This window comes from Glycine max, chromosome 18 (assembly GCF_000004515.6).
Source record: "Glycine max cultivar Williams 82 chromosome 18, Glycine_max_v4.0, whole genome shotgun sequence".
Classification (NCBI taxonomy): domain Eukaryota; kingdom Viridiplantae; phylum Streptophyta; class Magnoliopsida; order Fabales; family Fabaceae; genus Glycine; species Glycine max.
The window spans coordinates 25,423,670-25,436,728 of NC_038254.2; the positions used below are offsets into that span (position 1 = coordinate 25,423,670).

The 13,059-nt window shown below is 40.8% G+C and overlaps 1 pseudogene; it reads right to left on the reverse strand.

Annotated features, from left to right (window-relative positions):
• Positions 1-427: 427 nt before the first annotated feature.
• Positions 428-13,059, reverse strand: part of LOC113000181 (2-oxoisovalerate dehydrogenase subunit alpha 2, mitochondrial-like) — a 156,365-nt pseudogene continuing 143,733 nt past the window's right edge.

A 13,059-nucleotide genomic window follows, 5' to 3' on the forward strand; every position in this document is an offset into this window, starting at 1 on the left:
CGTTTGATGCCTAATTATCTCCGAAGAAACATGTCTTAAATTAATTCAAAATCTTACGTAAAATAAGCCAAGAAATTGACAGATCAAAAAACCAAAAGCTGGTAACAGAATTGCAAAAAAAAGGACCAGTAGTGCTAGTATTGAAAATTTTATTTCAGCTATGTACAAACATGTTATTCAACCAAGAAGCAATGTGCCCTTCAATCCAAAAACTTACTAAAAATGAATCTGAAATCCACAAATAATGCACTAACAACAAATCTACACATTTTGCAAGCAAGGAAAGTTCACAAGCCTAGGCATCATCACTCCAATCAAATGTCTCAGCAATTAACTTCAAACCAGATAAGCTCAGCAGCAACAGAATTAAAATTCTTCGAATTCGAAGCAGAAACCCCATCCTGTTTCGAAGTAGTCTCACTCTGACCTAAAATGTGGAATATCTTCCACTCCCAAACCTGCTGGAGCTACCAGATACTTGTTCAGCTGAATTAGAACTATGTTCCGTCCCATCAACATCTCTAAGAAATTCAGGCTCCTTAGTGGTAACCATGAAGTCCATCAAGTTGCGGCTGAACCCCAAATCAGAATACACCCTCAAGGCATCCTAGATATGAAAATAGATACTACTAGATATAGCAGTGGTAGAACATAAAAAAAACTGATATATTGAATAATATCACAATAAAGCACCCATATATATGTTTATATCCTCTACTGTCAAATCAGACAAAGAACTCATATGACTGTGTCTCATTCCTTATGCAGTAGCCATAAAGCCCAATGAAAACAAGCTAAGACTAAGGCCTAATGATTTCAAAAAATAATACATTAAAGTACATGCTTCTTTTACTTATTTTGACAGTCTCATGCTATCATATATAAACATATTATGTATAAACATAATATTTTGACAGTCTCATGCTTCCTTCATTTTTTATTTGCCATTCAGCTACACGTGTTTTATTTTTGTATCCTTATACAAATTAAAGGAATTGTAATTAAAAATGTATGTGCCTGGTAAAATAATTGCTACAATGGCATGTTGAAGAGTTAAACAGTATCAGAGGCAAAGAAGTTAACATAGACAATCAAAGGCTTGAGAAGGGAGATTATAGTGAAGTCAAATGAATCACTGCAGCCCAGGTCTAATTCTAATTCTTAATTATGCCAGGGAGATTATAGTGAAGTCAAAGGAATCACTGCAGCACATGTTAAAAAATTGTCTTATTATAAATTTATTAATATTTATAAAATAAGTTAAAATTTAAAATGATAGGTATCATAATTTATGATTAGCAAGTACTTTATATTATCAGTAGATCACCTTTAAATTCATATTTATATTTAAAAAACGACCTAAGTAGATTAACAAAATTAGATATTGAAGTAAAATTGTAATTAAAAAAATACCACATAATTTAAAAGTTACATTTTAAATTACTTGTTTAGTTGTTATTCCTTATGGTTCGAGTAATAATAACGATAACAATTCAGCCTGAATTGTTTCAGATTAATTTTCTTTTTTGCAGAAAACAAATACGAGAACGAGCAACAATTTGAAGGTTGTACATTCAGGAACTAAAGAATTCAAAATAGCTAGTAATAAGAGGGATTTGTTTTTGGGATTTTCTGAGCACCAATAGCGGGTACGCTAGAAGCTTGCACTTGAGGAGGGAAGCATATTGGCAGCTAATGAACAACTTTCTTAACTATTTGCCGTTCAGATTTGACTGTTTCTTTTGGTAATATGTAAATATAAATAGTATAAGGCTATGGCTTATGGACATGGTCTTTTTCACCCCTAACAATCTTAGAAGTCAATATAGACCATGTTTTTACGCCATAGCTTATACTATTGTGATGTACATATTAACAAGAAGAACCAGGAAAGTCTGAAGGACAAGTAGTTAAGAAAGTTGTTCATTATCTGCAAACATCCTTCCCTCCTCAAGTGCAAGCTTCTTGCGTAGCCGCTCTTGGTGCTCAGAAAATCCCAAAAACAAATCCCTCTTATTACTAGCTATTTTGAATTCTTTAGTTCCTGAATGTACAACTTTCAAATTGTTAGTCATTCCCCTCTTTGTTTTATGCAAAAAAGAAAATTAATCTGAAACAATTCAGGCTGAATTGTTATCGTTATTATTACTCGAACCATAAGGAATAACAGCTAAACAAGTAATTTAAAATGTAACTTTTAAATTATGTAGTATTTTTTTAATTACAATTTTATTTCAATATCTAATTTTTTAATGTACTTAGGTGGAGGATGTTGACGAAGAGAAGGAGAAGGAAGAAAATAATTTAAAGAAGATTAAGGAAGTGTCATTCATGATTGACTAGTGAGGATTCTCTAGTGCAATCCTCCATCCTCGCCTTTTTTATTCGGAGCCCCATGAATTGCGTTTTCGTTCATGCATCCTCCACCCAAAGAGTTTGGAGCCATACTTCATGATTGACTAGTGAGGACCCTCTAGTGCAATCCTCCATTCTCCAGGGTTTTTCATCGTCAAGTGCGGATCCTCTTGACTGGGAAATGTGATCTTTGTTATTTTCCTGATTGATTCCTTTGCCAAACGTGTATATGTATATTATGATATTGTTGTTTTTGTTGTTGTTTGTATTTTGTTTTGTGTTGTGCAGAAAAAGAAGGAGTAGAGACGAGAGTCGTCATAGACTAATCACGGAAAGGGCAAGATGGACGAAATCAGTGTCTTATCTTTGCTTTCCTCTTATCTCCGATAAAAGGTAAGTAAAGACGGGCAACTGTCATACCCTAATTTCGTCCGGGGATTATTACTTGATGATATGCAACCTTTGATCGGCCGCTTTGAGATACTTGGCATCCTTTGTTTCACAATATGTGAAGTCTCGAGACATGCCGGAAATCAAAAGGAAGCAGGCTTACGCGATCCGTGAAATTTCGTAATGTGGCGAAAACCAAAAGGAGGTGTTTTTGCTTAATCCGTGAGTTTCCCTAACTTCTTCGAAAGCTAAAAAAGAGTAAATAAATGATCCGTGAGGATTTGTAACCTTACGGAAAGAAAATAGGTGTCGTTACGAAATTCGTAAAGTTTCGTAACGTTACGGAAAAAGAATTACCAAAAAAAGTAGAAGGGGGTGCATTTAGTAAAAAGGGGGGTACAAATAGCAATCAGGCCCACTTGGGCCTTCCAATTTCTTCCTCCAGAAGGCGGTTGCTTCTGGAGGAAGCAACCTTGCTTGCTTGGGCGAGCTGAGCTCGCCTGGGCGAGCTGGGTGGCAAGCTCCTCCCCTATTTTGCTATAAATAGGGGAATGTGTGAAGAGGAAAGGGGTTCAGCCTTCTTGGGACTTCTTATTCTCTCGAAATTGCTGAGGAAAATTGTTTCTTTGAAGAAAATCCAAGCCGAGGCGCTTCCGTAACGTTTCCGTAACATTTCCGTGAGTAATTACGCGAAGATTTTCAACCGTTCTTCGACATTCATCGTTCGTTCTTCGTTTTCTTTAGTCCTCAATTGGTAAGTACCTCAAACCGAGCTTTTCAATTCATTCTATGTACCCGTGGTGGTCCAAATTTTGTTTCATGTATTTTTATTCTCGTTTTCATTTACTTTCCATACCCCCTTTTGACGTGCTTCAGTCATTTATCCCCTAATCAAAAAATAAAATAAATTTCCACCGATCATTTGATTTGTAATATCCGTTAATTTCTGTAAAAATGAATTCCGACCGTTCGGTCGTGCCGTAACCACGTTGGAAATAAAAAAAGAGGTAAAATAATAATATAATAATAAAAAAATACCTTTTAGTAAAATAAAGCGAAAAATCAATCGGACGTTTTCTCTTTGGAATTTCTCATTCTTAATCGAATTGACTAATAACTAGAGTGAAACTAAGGCTAGAATCAACTCGCCTAGTCAAGCTCGTCCACAGAAAAGGTCACTAAATGGGGTTTGAAAGTTTATCATTTCAGTTTTCCTTATCAAGTAAATGGATCATTTTTAAGGTCCAACGCCTTAAAATGATCACTTTTCAAGTAAAAAGAATCACTTGATTCACTCTTAAGAAAGAACTACGTAGGTCTGATTTCCTCTTCGATGGAGGGTACGTAGGAGCAAAAGCCCCGCTTTTGTCGACCTCAAAAAATAAAAAGAAATAAAAGTTAAGGTAATACAATTTCCACAATTCTAAAGAACTACGTAGGTCTGATTTCCTCTTCGATGGAGGGTACATAGGAGCAAAAGCCCCGCTTTTGTCGACCTCAAAAAATAAAAAGAAATAAAAGTTAAGGTAATACAATTTCCACAATCCTTTGAAACAAACGTGAGAGGTGTTAATACCTTCCTCAAACGTAAATACAACTCCCGAACTTAGAATTTTCATTTTGACCGGTTTCCTTGGGTTTTTCCGACGTTTCCCACAAATAAACGTTGGTGGTGACTCCGCACATCTTTCCTCCTTTGGAAAGCGCACCCGTGAGCCGAGCCTCGCTCGCCTGCAAAAGGGCATTGTCGCAACCTACCCTTCGGCGGGAGGGCGACGCGTGACTCGTGGGATGCGTGTTTCACGAAAGGAATACGCGCGGAGTCGCCACCAACATTTATTTGAGGAAAACGTCGGAAAAACCGGAAAAGACGCGATCTACGAACTTTTAAGTGAAAGGTTCGGGAGTTGTATTTACGCACGGGGAAGGTGTTAGCACCCCACACGTCCGTCACAAGGGACGGCAGCCTTTAATCGAATGTGCAAACATGACTTTGATTTTTACGTTCCCTTTACGTTCTTATATCTTTTATGCCCCTTTTTTATATTTTTCTCTTTTTGTGGTCGACAAGGGTGTTTTCCCTTTGCTCCTACGTATTCCTCAATTGTGATGAGGAAATAAGACCTACGTAGTTCTTTCTTTATGCGTGAGTCAAGTGATTCTTTTTTACTTGAAAGGTGATCATTTTAAGGCGTTGGACCTTGAAAATGATCCATTTTACTTAGTAAGAAACATAAATGATAAACTTTCAAAATCCTATTTTTGTGGACGAGCTTGACTAGGCGAGTCGATTTTAGCCTTAGTTTCACTTTAGTTATTTAGTCAATTCAATTAAGAATGAGAAATCCCAAAGAGAAAACGTCCGATTGATTTTTCGCTTTATTTTACTAAAAGGTATTTTTTTATTATTATATTATTATTTACCTCTTTTTTTTTTATTTCCAACGTGGTTGCGGCACGACCGATCGGTCGGAATTCATTTCTACCAAAATTAACGGATGATACAATTCAAACGATCGGTGGAAATTTATTTTATTTTTAGATTAAGTGAGAAAATGACTTAAATAAATGGCTTAAGCACGTCAAAAGGGGGTACAGAAAGTAAATGAAAATGAGAATAAAAATACATGAAACAAATGGGGACCACCACGGGTACATAGAATGAATTGAAAAGCTTGGTTTGAGGTACTTACCCATTGAAGACTGAAGAACGATGAAGAACGAATGAAGAACGTCGAAGAACGGTCGAAAACCTTCGCGAAATCACTCACGGAAACGTTACGGAAGCGCCTCGGCTTGGATTTTCTTCACGGAACTAATTTTCCTCAGCTATTTCGAGAGAGAGAGAAGTGCCTAAGGGTTTTCTACCTCACTTCTCCCCCTATTTATAGAAAATTGGGGGAGAAGCTTGCCACCCAGCTCGCCCAGGCGAGCAAGGTTGCTTCCACTAGAAGCAACAGCCTTCTGGAGGAATCTTCTGGAGGGCCCAAGTGGGCCTGGTTGCTTTTTGCACCCCCATTTTTACTAAATACACCCTCTGCCCTTTTTTTGGTGATTCTTTTTTCGTAAAGTTACGGAAACTTACGAATTTCGTAACGATACTTGTTTTCTTTCCGTAATGTTACGGAACCTTGCGGATTACATAATCATCCCCTTTTTTACTTACGGAATGTTACGGCACCTCACTATTTGTGCAACGATGCTTCCTTTTGATTTCCAGTGTGTCACGGAACCTTACGGATTGTGCATCAATATTTTCTTTTGATTTCCGGCACGTCACGGAATTTCACAAATTGCCTAATGATGGGTGCCAAGCACCTCAAAATGACCAAACACAAGTTGCATGCCACCAAGCAAAGGTCCCCGGACGAAATTAGGGTATGACAGTTACCCCTCTTTACTTGTCTTTTATTGGAGATAAAAGGGAAGTAAAGATAAGACACTAATTTCGTTCCTCTCGGTTGACGAGAGTCGCGGGTGACCATAAAATCTCCGCGTGCAAATGACTTGTTGTTCCCGGGGGAACAAAGGGTGCAGAAGACGATGTCAGTCTCTGCATGCTATCAAGCGTTCTGTCATATAGATAGCAAAAGAATGTTTATACGGATAACCACTCGGGTATTTCCGCCCGTCAGCGTGACTCAAAAGTCAGTATGACAGATCTTGTGAGCGCGGAAGATGATGTAAATCTTCGCGTGTCAACGGGCTTGTCGGCCGCGATTGACGAAGGGCGCAGAAGACGACGTTAGTCTCTATGTGCTATCAGGCTTTTCGTCTTACAGATAGAAAAAAGAATGTTTATACGGATAACCACTCGGGTATTTCCGCCCGTCAGCGTGACTCAAAAGTCAGTATGACAGATCTTGTGAGCGCGGAAGATGACGTAAATCTCCGCGTGTCAACGGGCTTGTCGGCCGCGATTGACGAAGGGCGTAGAAGACGACGTTAGTCTCTGCGTGCTATCAGGCTTTTCGTCTTACAGATAGCAAAAAGAATGTTTATACGGATAACCACTCGGGTATTTCCGCCCGTCAGCGTGACTCAAAAGTCAGTATAACAGATCTTGTGAGCGCGGAATATGATGTAAATCTCCGCGTGACAACGGGCTTGTCGGCCGCGATTGACGAAGGGCGCAGAAGACGACGTCAGTCTCTGCGTGCTATCAGGCTTTTCGTCTTACAGATAGCAAAAAGAATGTTTATACGGATAACCACTCTGGTATTTCCGCCCGTCAGCGTGACTCAAAAGTCAGTATGATAGATCTTGTGAGCGCGGAAGATGATGTAAATCTCCGCGTGTCAACGGGCTTGTCGGCCGCGATTGACGAAGGGCGCAGAAGACGACGTTAGTCTCTACGTGCTATCAGGCTTTTCGTCTTACAGATAGAAAAAAGAATGTTTATACGGATAACCACTCGAGTATTTCCGCCCGTCAGCGTGACTCAAAAGTCAGTATGACAGATCTTGTGAGCGCGGAAGATGACGTAAATCTCCGTGTGTCAACGGGCTTGTCGGCCGCGATTGACGAAGGGCGCAGAAGACGACGTTAGTCTCCACGTGCTATCAGGCTTTTCGTCTTACAGATAGCAAAAAGAATGTTTATACGGATAACCACTCGGGTATTTCCGCCCGTCAGCGTGACTCAAAAGTCAGTATGACAGATCTTGTGAGCGCGGAAGATGACGTAAATCTCCGCGTGTCAACGGGCTTGTCGTCCGCGATTGACGAAGGGCGCAGAAGACGATGTTAGTCTCTACGTGCTATCAGGCTTTTTGTCTTACAGATAGCAAAAAGAATATTTATACGGATAACCACTCGGGTATTTCCGCCCGTCAGCGTGACTCAAAAGTCAGTATGACAGATCTTGTGAGCGCGGAAGATGACGTAAATCTCCGCGTGTCAACGGGCTTGTCGGCCGCGATTGACGAAGGGCGCAGAAGACGACGTTAGTCTCTACGTGCTATCAGGCTTTTCGTCTTACAGATAGAAAAAAGAATGTTTATACGGATAACCACTCGAGTATTTCCGCCCGTCAGCGTGACTCAAAAGTCAGTATGACAGATCTTGTGAGCGCGGAAGATGACGTAAATCTCCGCGTGTCAACGGGCTTGTCGGCCGCGATTGACGAAGGGCGCAGAAGACGACGTTAGTCTCCACGTGCTATCAGGCTTTTCGTCTTACAGATAGCAAAAAGAATGTTTATACGGATAACCACTCGGGTATTTCCGCCCGTCAGCGTGACTCAAAAGTCAGTATGACAGATCTTGTGAGCGCGGAAGATGACGTAAATCTCCGCGTGTCAACGGGCTTGTCGGTCGCGATTGACGAAGGGCGCAGAAGATGACGTTATTCTCTGCGTGCTATCAGGCTTTTCGTCTTACAAATAGCAAAAAGAATGTTTATACGGATAACCACTCGGGTATTTCCGCCCGTCAGCGTGACTCAAAAGTCAGTATGACAGATCTTGTGAAGGTGGCCGACAAAAGCGAGGCTCTTGCTCCTACGTATCCTCCAATGAGGAACTCAGACCTACGTAGTTCTTGATAACTTGTGAGACTTGAAAAAGTCTCCACCGGAAGATGCTGACATCTCCGGAAAGGGTGCAGATGACCACATTGGCCTCTGCTCGTCAATCACACTTGGGGTCACTGAATGACGAGGTGCGGATAACCGTAAGGTGTCTCCGCGGGCTACCAGCTCTTGGGTCATGGTAACAAAAAGCGGTGTGGTCGACAAAAGCAGTGCTTTTGCTCCTACGTATCCTCAAATGAGGAACTCAGACCTACGTAGTTCTGGATAACTTGTGAGACTTGAAAAAGTCTCGGTGTTTTCTCCACTAAAATGCAAACATGCTTTAGTAAAGAGACAAATATTCCAACTGATTAGAGCAACATATGCTTTTTTCAGTGAAAAAAATGCGTCTACCGAGGAAGGAGAGTATGCTGATGATATTTTCTCATAACCATAAATGAGATTTTGGATGTTTAGCATTTCGTTTCTAAGTGACCATTTAGAGGAAACACTGGGTTCGACAAAAATAGAAGAAATCCACTCAAAGTGTATCAATCTCGCACAGGTAAGTGTTTTATCCTAATTTCGAACCATAGATATGTCATGACTTGATTTTACAAATCATTTCCTATCAAATCAAAGATTACATGCGTGATCATGGATCAATAGGACTTCCCTTGGAAACGGGTTCTTTTGGTGGGTTTTTTGGCTTTTGACCTCTTCTTTTTTTGGCCCTTTTTCTGGCTTTTTTCCTTTTCTGTTTTGGTTTAGTGCGGGGCGAAAAAGTCGCTAGCACACAATATCTTGGTTGGCAATTAAAGGGAGAAGACCACTTTAGGTCACGGTTTCCTTTCCTTCTTTTCGTTCATTTGGTGACAATTCTGTATTGTTCAGATATTGTCCGGTCCAAAGACCTTTCTGCACATTTCTTCTGTTTTCTTTCGATCCTTGATCAGGAGCTTTCTTTCCTTCTTCTTCTTCCCTTTTTTACTTTCTCCCATTCTTTGATTGGGAATTTCCTTTCTTTTCTTTTTGCTTTCTCTTTGATTGGAAATTTTCCTTCTTTTTCTTTTTTTGCTTCCGAGGGTAAGGATTGACATTCTCACCCTGGGTCGAGTTTTATGGTGAGTCAGGATTTTGGCTCGAGGCTTGTAGAATGGCTAGACATGATACATGTCAGGGTTTGGTTTGGTTCAAGGATAAAAGGGATGCCCCACATTATTTCCATGACACAAATGCAAAAATGATGATTTGGAAATTTTATGCAAAACTGGTCATGCATGCACCTATGCGGACACTCAAGCGTCAAATTTTTATGGTCATGTGATGCTAGGGCTCAGGATTCATTTCCTCTATTTTAGTCAACCCAATGTTTCCAAAAGATGTTCTTTTATCCATTTGTGCATTCATCCGAGTCTATTTGGGGCGTCCGGGAAAATTTTCACAGCATTCACCCTTCAGGTGTATACACATTTTTCAAAAACTAGTTATGATCAGTGAATTTTTTCAAAGAAAAGTTGGAAGTCATCTCTTTTCAAAAGCATGTTGGTTTTTCAGCTAGACAACTTATTTTTCTTTTTTCTCTTTTTTTTTTCATTTGTTCATTTCTTTTTCTCGTTTGTTTTTTTTTTCCCCTTTTTTTTCATGAGGTATTTTGCTACCTAAACATGTGTATATTTTTGTGAGGTATTTTTGCTATATACATGCATATCCAAGGTATCTTGCTACCTAAACATACATATATATATTTTGTGAGGTATCTTTTTGCTACATACATGCATATCTAAGGTATCTTGCTACCTAAACATACATATATATATTTTGTGAGGTAGTTGTTTGCTACCTAAATTACATACATGCATATCTAAGGTATTTTTCACTACCTAAACACGCATACATATATTTTGTGAGGTATGACTACCTTCCAAGCTTGTGCTCGTTTTATTTAAATTCTTAGGATCATGAGCAACTAGGTGTGTCCCAATAAGACTTGAGAAACAAAAGGTGATCAAATAGCAAGCAGAAATTTAAAAGTTACTAGGTTGCCTCCTAGTAGCGCTTCTTTAACGTCTTGAGCTGGACGCCTAATGATTTGTCGGTCATGGACCTAGTACTTTGCTTACCTTTGGCTTTGGACTTGGTCGCCTATTGGTCGGCCATGTGTCATAGGCAACGCTCTAACCTTTTTGTGGATGAGCTGAGGTGAACTCTAGAGGTGGTGGCGGTGTGTCTATTGCCTGCTACCGGCCATCCCAATGCTGCTGTGGTGTTTTGCCCTGGGCCTGCCTGGGGGCGCAGTACTTCTTGATGAAAGCTCGATTAGTAGGGGGCCTGATGACCTTGCTGGGGGCGACAGGCACTCCGTAGAACAGAAAAAGGTCCGTAATAAGAGCTAGAAACCCCAAGACCCTGTTGGACTTCTCCGAGTCCACTGGGTGTCTTGCGGGCGCGATCCCTGCAAACAATAGATGACATCAGAAATCAGTTGAGAGAAGTGCATACTTACCTATGTCACGATGGCATGACCTTGCTGGGGGGAACGGGCACCCTGTAGGACTAACAGAGGCCCGTAACCAGAGCTGGAAACCCCAAGGCCTTGTTGGACTTCTCCGGGTCCACTGGGTGTCTTGTGGATGCGATCCCTGCAAATAATAGATGGCATCAGAAATCAATTGAACCATATGCATACTTACCTATGTCGAAACGACATAGACCAACTGATACTTCCACAGGGGGAGATCGACATTGCGGTCGCTGGGCAGAATGTTGCTAAGTAGCAACGTCATCTATATCTATGTAAGAGTGGTCATGTTGGTGCGCATGATCCGCACTCGTCTCTTTGCAGCGGCACGGGTGAAATCTTGCCCCAGTATGCATAGTAGCTGTGTGATAGCCTCCCACTCTGGTTGTGCTCGCACAGTTGGCCCTCCTCCAATATCAGGGGGTGGCCCAGGAATCGTTAAAAGGAAACTACTGGCCCCTTAACCGGGAGTGCAAGTCTCGGTTAAGCATTTGAGGGCAGAGGACCTTAAATTCTCTTAAGGTGTGGATGTGGAGCACACTGAAAATGAGGACGCGTAGCCCTCTAAAGGTGAGGGCGTGCAGTCCTCTGAGGGTGAGGGAGTGCAGCCCTCTCAAGGAAAGAATGCAATGAGCAATGCAACCAATGAAAAGCATGGATGTATGCGAATGATGTACAGTTGAAGTATTGCGAATTTTTACGCAGGATATGGGGTTGAATCAATTTAGATTTTCAACATGGTCCATGACATCTTTGTCAAGGTGAAACTGGAAGTAACAAGGACATCAACAATCCTAAATATGTTTGGCAGTAGATGAAGCAGTGATGTGACTCGATTCATCTTTTGCCCCAATTTTGCAAGACGGTTACTTCCATATTTCAACTTGACTTGATGAACCTTTTTGTAAAAGCATGAGATTGGTTCAACCCTATAATCCAAGGAATGGCAATTCTGATCGCCAATACTTCAACAACATCTCATAGGGATGAATGACTCGGGCATACTTTAAGCTTATGCACGGAAAATGTAATTATGAAATTGAGATGCCCGAAGAAACACCATTTCCTAGTTAACCATGCATTAGGTACCATGTTCAATTATTTTGTTTTGTTGTTGTGTGTTTTTTTTTTAGAAATGGGTTTATGATCCCAACATGGTTGGCTCATGGTGCCTAACACATGCAACTAAGAATGTAGTGTGAAGTTTCACGCTTCCCCTTTTTTGTTTTTGTTTTGTAGAGGAAAACGCAAGGATGAGCAAACATGAAAACAAATGGTATGCAATTTTGCAGATCAAAAAGTTTGTTGAACGCATATGCATGATGATGCCATGACTCATGCAAAATGTGAGGCTGTAATATGATAACAGACAAATGCAGGAATGATATGTTCATTATGATGCCATGAAGAGATGTTTATGCGATGCATGATATGAATGCATTTACATACACGAGAGCACGAAAAATTATCTCTTCTTACTTGCGCATTTGGGGGCGCAGTGCCCTATGTGTACAGTTAAGAAGGTGATATGGACCTTCCGGCTTCCCGTGACAAAGGACGAGACCAACATACAATGCATGCTAGAGACAAAATGCGGGAGTGACTTGATTCGCACTGATTTTTGGAGTAAAAACGTGGAATAAACTCATTTTATTCAAAAAGTAATAACTAGTCAAGATCTGAGCGACAATACAAACTTCCTAGCGGTTTCTAATCATATGGTCCATTAAGTCTATCATATGCTGACAATAGCTGAGAAGTCCGTGGATCTCCTTGGGGGCGGAGTAGGTGTCTACCATTGCTTTGGCCTTGGCTAGCAATCGGGGAAGTTCTTGACTCCTGTTCAAAGTAAGAGCAAATTGGTCCATCCACATTGTTGCCTCTTGGTGCAATGAATCCATTGCCCTTTCCCTTGCTTCCCTTTTTGCTGATATCTTGGCATACTCATCCTCTAGCCTTTGCTAGTGAGTCGCTGCTAGATTTAGCTTCTCTTTGCACTCATCGATGATGGCCCACATATTCCCTTCAGTCTTGCTTAACTGTTGGGACAAATTTCTTTTCGACCTAAGGCAAGCCTTTAGCTCGTCCTTCAAGATCATGCCTTTGACCCGTGATGATTCCTTTCACCTCTTCGGAGCTTGAGCTCACTATTGCTGCCCTATAAAGCCCCTCAAAACTTTGTTTTGGTCGTGTTCTTCCTTTCGGGCCTTCTTGGTTTCTCGTTCCAAGGCTTCAGCGGTGGCCATATTGACGTCCCTTAGTTCATCATACTCTCTTCATACT